The sequence below is a fragment of the Elephas maximus genome, chromosome 12 (assembly GCF_024166365.1).
Source record: "Elephas maximus indicus isolate mEleMax1 chromosome 12, mEleMax1 primary haplotype, whole genome shotgun sequence".
Lineage (NCBI taxonomy): Eukaryota > Metazoa > Chordata > Mammalia > Proboscidea > Elephantidae > Elephas > Elephas maximus.
The window spans coordinates 12,794,409-12,801,964 of record NC_064830.1 but is presented as its reverse complement, the minus strand read 5'-3'; the positions used below and the strand labels follow the sequence as shown (position 1 = coordinate 12,801,964).

The following is a 7,556-nucleotide window of genomic DNA, read 5'->3' as shown; positions in this document are numbered from 1 at the left end:
ATCAGCCATTGAATACCAGGTGTAAACCATAAAGTAATGACTTTCTTCACATCTACCAGAACTGACAATTCCAAATAAAGATGGCTCTTCAAAGCAATTACTTTCCTTTAAAAGAATAGCCTTCACAATCAGTTCACCAGACACATACACATACAAGAGTCTCAGGACTATAGTAGTCACAGAATGCCCTTGCTTAATTCATTATCTCTCTTCTCTTTCCCTTCTTTCATTTATTCTTCTTTTCTAATCCCATACCCAACCCTCAAAGTAGCTGTATGGTACAGTTTGCTACACCAAGAGACACTGAGGCAAAGAGATGAGGCAGACTATGTAGCAGAACCAAGGGAAGTCTTATGTGTGTCCCATCGAGAAGCAAGTTTATTGATACAAATGAGCCTGTGTGCCCCACCAATCTGTAGGTGCTCCAAGCGGATAAAAAAAATGGGTGCAATTAGCTGAAACCATGAGCGGCTGAATGGCAGTCTGATGAGCACTGCCTACCAGGAGCCTGGGTCGTAATGTGGCACTGTCCAAAATGGAGATGAAACCAAGTGTAGCTGCAGGCTAGAGTTGCACTAGCCTGTACTGGCATGGGCAAAGCTGCTTTTTGTTCTGGAGATCCCTGAGTTCTTCCAGACTTTGAGCAATCTCCAGAATAAATCAAAATCATCATTTTGTCTCTAAAAATTTTTATACTCCTGAATAAATACTTGACTAGGCAAATTTTTTAAAAAGTGGATTAATGTTGTAGCACGCAGTGTGGCATGTTCACTCACGTTCTGGACACTGGATGTATCAGAATTAAGGATCTGAAGGAAAGACAGAACTATCATTTATTAAACAACCACCTTGTACCAATCACTGCTCCCTGCTCTGCCTTTGTTGCTGACACAGCAATCCTGCTGGTGTGTATCATTAGTCCCATTTCACAGAAGGACAAACTAAAGTTCAGAATGGCTAGTAGGCTTGACCAAATCGATATCATGTAAACTATGGAGCTAGCATGCAAACCCAGATCTTTCTAGATCTAAACTGCAGGCTTCTTTAATTCATGCTCCCTTAATAATGCTGCCTCTTTGAACCAAGAATGAGGACCTGGCTTCAAGCCTGGGCTCAGCCACTTATCACCTGTGCCACTTAATTTTTCTCTGAGCCTCAGTTTGCTCGTCTACAAAAAAGGGAAGATAAAAACCTGCCCTGACTGCCTCACGTGGCATCATCGAAATTAAATGAGCTCCTCTATGTGAAAGTACAATGCAAGCTCTCAAGTGCCACACATGGAAAGCATTGTAATTATTGCCAGAAATGCTTCCAGTGCTTTCTTGGGCATGATCTCTATAAGATTTCAGAAATAATATAGCCGGGGGGCGGGGGGGGAAAGTGGCACAGGGATGGTCAAGAGACCAGGTAGTAAGCATAAAACAGAGGAAATCACAACCGGAAGGCTGACAGAGTAGCAATCTGTGTATCTGCTGGTTTCACAAATCATTAAACATAACAGCAAATATAAAGCAAATGTTTCCTGCCTGGTTTTAAAATGTAGAGTCAGAGGGTAAAGTTGTAATGTTCCCTGCGAGGGGCCATTAGATGAGCGTTACACGGAGAACTGGTGCCTAATTGCTGCTGCCTAGCCATTTTCCCAGTAGCAGGTAGGGCTGGTTATTGCTGCAGGCAGGAACCATGTGTGCCTCCTGTGACTCCAGCCAAAGGTCTCCTAAGGGTCCAGATCATTCATGTCTACTCCCAAGAAAATGACAGTGAAGCTGCTTCAGCAGAGCTCGGGGCCAAATGCTTTTAAGATTTAGCCTTTATCTTTTTGTGGCTTGTACATCAGCAGAAAGACTTTTACTTTTGTGCCCATCAACACCATTTCCAAACGTGAATATGTTTCCCAACACGCTTTTGCAAATAAAGTCCATGACAAGTCTCTATGCTTCTCTGTCCAAGATCTCAGTCCTGTGCTCCATACCTTGAACTATATTTGGCACATGGGTGCCCTGAGAAAATGTTTGTGAAGAGAAGGAAGGAACAGAAGAGAGCAGGAAGAGGGTAGGGAGGGGTGGCAGGAGGGAAAGGAATGAGGAAGGGAAAAATGAGGAAGGGAGGAAGGAAGAAAAGAAGGAGCCCACAAATTAGAAATGATAAAAACCTGTTCTAAACAGTTCACAATGTTTCTATGACAATAAATGAGATAATGTTTATGAAAGCAATTTGTAACCTGTGAGGCAATATTTAAATGTAAATGATCGCTGTTGGTAGTAGTAGTAGTAGTAACAATGACAGTAGCAGCACTCAGTCTACCTGTTGGTACCCTAGATGGGACTTCTGGTACTTACTCTGGTACTTGCCTTACGCTCTGAGTATTTGTCTTGATCTTAGACTTGGTTGCATCCCTCTAACCCCTGCCCCACCTTAGTGGGCAAATCTAGCCCCGGTTTTGTTTCCGCTGAGTCACAGTCATTCATTAATAAAATAATGCCATCTCTTAGGAAGCAGTATCATGAAGTGGAAAGACTGAGCACATTGCAGTTAAATGAGCCTTGTACAAAAAATTAAGCAATCTGAAGCCTCAATTCCCTCATCTATAAAATGTGGGTAGTAAAACCTACCTTGAAAGGTTGTTGGGATGATTAAATGAGATTATATATATTAGAAGCATATTCAGTGATAATATTCTTGCTGTCCATGCAGGGGACCTGGGTTCAATTCCCAGACAATGCACCTCGGAAGCAGCTAGCAGCCGCCTGTCAGTAGAGGCTCCCGTGTTACTATAATGCTGAGCAAGTTTTAGCAGGGCTTCCAGACTAAGACAGACTACGAGGGCAAGCCTGACGATCTACTCCTGGAAATCAGACAACGAAAACCCTATGCGACATGCGGTCTGATCCACAGCCCATCAAGGGGGTGGTGCAGGACCAGGCAGTGTTTTGTTCTGTTGTGCACGTGGCTGCCATGAATCAAGGGCTGACTTGACGCAGCTAACAACAGTGATAACATACATATAAAGAGCCCAGCCTAGTGCCTGGCACAAAGGACATTCAGTAAATATAATCTTCCTCCTGCCACCCTTGTAAGTTGTGACAGAGTCAGATGGCTACATTTTTTGTCTTTGGATAAAGTAGAAAAGAGCTCTTTGGTCTTCAAAGAAATGACACTCACCCTACATAGCGTAAACTGATTAACACATGCTGAAAGCATTGAGTCTGATACTATCTGTGGCCTGAACTTCAAGGAAAACAAAAAGACACATGCAGATGAGAAAACCTCTAAGCAGTGAACCCTGTGTTATCAAGTTCGTGGGTTAGCTTCTGGGATCTACACCTCCCTCAATGTAGGAGCGAACACAAAACAGGCCACTAAAATAAGTTTCAATATTTATTTTCTCTTTATTTTAATGTATCATTTTATCCTTGGTGGCTTCCAAGGATAAATACAATATAAAACCAAACCCACTGTCATCAAATCGGTTCTGACTCATAGCGACCCTATAGGACAAAGTAGAACTGCCCCCATAGAGTTTCCAAGGAGCACCTGGTGGATTCAAACTGCCAACCTTTTGATTAGCAGATGTAGCTCCTAACCACTACGCCACCAGGGTTTCCCAAAATACAATATAGCGAGATTAAATGAATTTTAAAAGTAAGTTAAAAATAGACCCAATGTGGAAAGAATGGAACTAAAGTAAGATAAAAAGGCAATTAAGTTGGTTCACAAAAGTCCAAGTCACGAAATTCTACGCTTGTCAGGCAGGTGTTGCGAGACGAACACCTAAGCATCCTAGCGTCAAAAAGCAAAGAGCAAAAAGCTATCAGTTACAGAATCCACAAGATAAAATCACAACCAAGAGCTATTAGGTCAATTGATAACACTGACATTAATTTGTGGATGGAAAAAATTGTTTTCTGAAGAATAACAACTTATTTTGAACACTTTAGTCACATCCTATGGTCCTCTGGTTGCTATTTAATTTGCCCAGATAAACACATATTTCCCATTTTCTTTTAGATGCTGGAAAGGCCAAAAGACGTTCCAAATATGGTACTAGTGATCTATACAACTAGCTCATTTTTATAGCACTGGAATGGAAAAATGTATTCTGTGCCCCGTGTAATATGCCGGGTTTCCAGCAGTGAAGTTTTAAGGACTTTGACAACATGAAAACTTGAAAGGTGATATTTCTTTTAGATCAAAAGCATGCTGCTAGATTAAAGACAGATAGAAAGGAAATACACAAACTGTTCCATGACGTTTTGTAATTTTTTTCTTACATTTTCTTTGTGTCTCTTTCCAGTGGTTCTAAGATATATTAGGTTTGCTTATTGGTTGTGATGTACTTCCATAAAGAGCCTTCAGACCTTGTGGTGTGCACACCAGTTCCAACAGAAATCTGTTTGTTTTAACTAAGTAAGTAAGAGTGATATTTTTCCTAGGGAGTACCTGCTACATTGCATTAGCTTTATTTTGAGAAAATAAAACCATTTTCCTCTCCGGATCGCAGTACATTTGATTTCTTTGGTTTTTAACTCAGAAGACATAGATTGAGTTCAGAAACATTCATGAAAGCTCAAGCACTTACTACAATAAATATCTAGATAAGGACATGCTGCATAAAAATAAATAAAGGCATGACTTGGTTACTTTCGATTTAACAAACATTTCGTTTGGGGGCGGGGGGGTGGAATTTTGTTTTGTTCAAAATGAAGACCGAATATATACAGCCTACATTGGACATATTCTGGGAAGTTTTTTTTCCAACTATACACTCTAAGAGAATACAATCCATACCTCTTTCTATTCTCTGCTATTCTGCTTTCACACAACTCTTTCTGTCCTTTTAAGTGTTTGGGATATTCTTTCAGGCAAGGTGGTTCTTAAATTATTAAAATAATAAATAGGCTGTAGAAAATGCACATATTTCTCATTTGCTACTTTAGATAAAATGGATGACTTGCAATCAGTTCCATGGCACAGCCAAGGATTTGCTCCCCAAGGCAACACATGTACAGTGAGTCACTTCATGAACTACAATTGTGATTTCAGTCACACTATTAGGGTACTTGCTGAGGTAAAAGTTGTCTACCAGTACTTTGTCAGTGTTTATCTGATAATGCAACTTTTTTTTTATTTGTTTCCATAAACGTTGATCTACATGTATATAAAAGGAGCCCCGTTGGCACAGTGGTTAAGCATTCAGCTGCTAACTGAAAGGTCAGGGGTTCAAATCCACAAATAACTCTGCGGGCGAAAGATGTGACAGTCTGTTACCACAAAGATTACAGCCTTGGAAACTCTATGGGGCAGTTCTACTCTGTCCTATAGGGTGTCTAGTCACTATGAGTCAGAATTGACTTGATGGCACACAACAGCAATACAACAACATGTATATATATTTAGAGAGAGAGAGATACACACGTATATATACATATCATTCATTTGCACAAGGTAATGTTATACATAATCTGAGACAAGTACTACGTAATATTATCCTGGAATGAAATCTAGTGTGCAGTGAGTGTTCTCACCTCCTGGATATGAACACATCAAAGATAACTTTATCTTATTTATCTTTTTCCTCTAGTGTCTAGCACACTGCTTAGCCCACAGAAGGGATTCTCCATACCTGTTTCCTGATTGAAAAGCACTGAATAAATTCTGGCGGTAGCTCAGAAAGCCATAGTCCATCAGTTGTTTGTTCTGCGTAGTTAATGAAGAACCTTGTATTTTTGCTGCGTTTATCCTGGGGCGTAGTAACCTGGATCTTCTTCTTCAGTGCGAAGACTCATAGAACAATTCATCTTTGGAGGTTTTCAGAAACTATGTGATGTCTTAAAGGTTTCTTAGGAGTCTCTCAGGCTCCAGTATTGGGAAATGAGATATGAAATACAGCCAATACTTAAAAAAAAAAAAGTTAAGAAAAAACCATTTCATATTCAAAGTTCTTGCCCTTAGAGTATCCTTCCTTATAACCATGGAATTTGAAGTGGCAAGGCAAGTCCTAATGCTTCCTCGAATCTCCTAGGAATCATGCATGGTGCTCACAGACAAGGCAGGGTGCCCACCAAGAACATTTAACTTCCAGCCTACAATGGCGCTACTTTCCCTTCAAATGGCAAGACAAAAAGAGGTTCCTCAAATCCTTTCAGGAATAAAACCCAATACACAAAAAACCATGTATTTATATCTAAATAGACATCTAAATGAGATATAGGGAGAGATAGAGCTTATCAGATATAAAAAATTAAGCACAACTAGGAAATATTACAACCAGAACAAAAGGAAAACGATCCTAAAGAAAAATGATCACAAATATATTTGTCAAATATGGAATGCTGGGAAACAGCAGACATAGAAAGAGACCAGTTTTTCACAATGCTATGTATGATGGGTGACTTTTATAGTAAAGGGGAAGAAAAAATAAAAGATTACATATATTTGTTGTTAGCTGCTGTTGAGTTGGCCCTTGACTCACGGCAACCCCATACACAATGGAACAAAACTCTGCCCAGTCGTGTGCCACACCCACGATGAGTTGCAGTTTAGACAATTATGACCCGTACAGTTTTCACTGGCTGATCTTCAGAAGTAGATTGCCAGGCCTTTTTTTCTAGTCTGTCTTAATCGGGAAGCTCCACTGAAGCCTGTTTAGCATCATAGCAACACACAAACCTCCAGTGACAGACAGATGGTGGCTGTGCAGGAGATGTATCGGCTGGGAATCAAACCCAGGTCTCCTGCATAGAGGGCAAGAATTCTACCACTGAACCACCAATGCCACCGTATACACACACGCACACACAGATAGAGAAAGAAAGAGCATGTACCACATGCCTGCCACTGTGCTATCTGCCTCACATACGTTATCTAATCACCACCAGAAAACCATGAGCTAAGTGCCATTATTGTTTCACCTCTCTTTTAAAGATAAAGGAACTCATGCTCCAGGACTGGAATTTGCCCAAGGCTACCGAGGTACCAAATCTCATAGTTAAAATTCTAAATCTGATTCCAAATCCCTTGATCTTCTCTCTTCACAGAGCTACCTTACAGAAGCCTCGCCAAAAAAAAAAAAAAAAAAAGACTGATTCCACAAACAACAATAAGATCCACAAGCTCCAGCCATGCTTGCAAGTATGAAATGGGCTGGCAGTCAGGTAGTCATCATCCAAGTTGCCCTGCCTGCACAGATACCAGGATTATCAGGGTTGAATGTTAGAAACAAAGCAAGTTTTTTCAAAAACCCCCTCCTCGGGTGACCTGGGACCTGCCCCAGGAGGGTGAGCAATCCTGAAAATGTCCTGAGAAGCCTTTGAGGGAATTTTTGGCGGCTGCCACATTTTTTTTTTTTTTGCCGCATGTGTGATCCAAAAAGTGATTTCAAGAGTTTCGAGAAGAAGACCTATTCTTGAAACAAAAAGCTGACCCCTTTTAGCCAATGTGTTGTTGTTGTTAGGTGCCGTCAAGTCGATTCTGATCCATAGCGACACTATCTAGGTACAACAGAACGAAACACTGCCCTGTCTTACACCATGGCCACAATTGCTGTTATGCTTGAGCCC

At 40.7% G+C, this 7,556-nt stretch overlaps 1 non-coding gene across 1 annotated transcript; it reads right to left on the bottom strand.

Annotated features, from left to right (window-relative positions):
* Positions 1-6,701: 6,701 nt before the first annotated feature.
* On the bottom strand, positions 6,702-6,772 carry TRNAR-UCU (transfer RNA arginine (anticodon UCU)). The gene has a single exon. It is a non-coding gene; the product is annotated as a tRNA-Arg (tRNA).
* Positions 6,773-7,556: the final 784 nt, after the last annotated feature.